The following is a 1260-nucleotide window of genomic DNA, read 5'->3' on the forward strand; positions in this document are numbered from 1 at the left end:
CTCCAACCGCAGGGCACAACAGAAGGTAATGCGTACGGCCCAGTACATCACTGGGGCCAAGCTTCCTGCCATCCAGGACGTCTATGCCAGGCGGTGTCAGAGGAAGGCCCTAAAAATTGTCAAAAACTCTAGCCACCCTAGTCATAGACTGTTCTCTCTGCTACCGCACGGCAAGCGGTGCCAGAGCGCCAAGTCTAGGTCCAAAAGACCTCTTAACAGCTTCTACCCCCAAGCCATAAGACTCCTGAACAGCTAATCAAATGGCTCCCCGGACTATTTGCATTGCCCCCACTCTTTTATGCTGCTGCTATTCTCTGTTTATTATCTATGCATAGTCAGTTTAACTCTACCTACATGTACATATTACCTCAATTACCTTGACTAACCGGTGCCCCCACACATTGACTCTGTACCTGTACCCCCTGTATATATCCTCGCTATTGGTCTTTTACTGCTGCTCTTTAGTTATATGTTACTGTTATTTTTTATTTATCTATTTTTTCCGAAACACTTATTTTTTCTTAAAACTGCATTGTTTAAATTGTAAATCAAGTTTATAAATTGCCTGGCTGGGCTGATGAGACAGTGGATTGCACAGTCAGATGGAACAGAGTAAATAGGTATTTGAGGAAGGAATACCTAGGATAGGATAAAGTAATCCTTCTAACCCCCCCCCCTTAAAAGAGTTAGATGCACTATTGTAAAGTGGTTGTTCCACTGGATATCATAAGGTGAATGCACCAATTTGTAAGTCGCTCTGGATAAGAGCGTCTGCTAAATGACTTAAATGTAAATGTAAATGTATTTGAACATAATAGATTTAGGTCGGTGGTAACTTGTGGAATTGACACAGGCTGGAATGCGGTTTTAACCAATCAGCACTCAGGATTAGACCCACCCATGATATAATTAACTCAACAGATATTTGGGGCTTTTAACAGTTGTGGTTGCCATGGAAGTACAGCTTCACTGAAATGCAATGCCAGCAAACTGAGCAAGAGGGAGAGAAAGATGATAGAAAGAGAGAATACAGAATTTCCTCAAAACGTAGGATTTGTGGACCCGAGGGAGAGTGAAGTAAAGCTATAGAAATAATTACCTAAGGCCCCACACACAACACCCCGACACCCACGCACGCATTGATGCACAATGACAGAGCACAGTTTGTGTATGTGTGTGTGTGAGAAAGAGAGAGAGAGAGAGTTATATAACATCCATTGATTTAGTGTTCTGTGGATAGATAGGACCGTGGGGGGGGCT

The sequence above is a fragment of the Salvelinus alpinus genome, chromosome 23 (genome assembly GCF_045679555.1).
Source record: "Salvelinus alpinus chromosome 23, SLU_Salpinus.1, whole genome shotgun sequence".
NCBI classification, from domain to species: domain Eukaryota; kingdom Metazoa; phylum Chordata; class Actinopteri; order Salmoniformes; family Salmonidae; genus Salvelinus; species Salvelinus alpinus.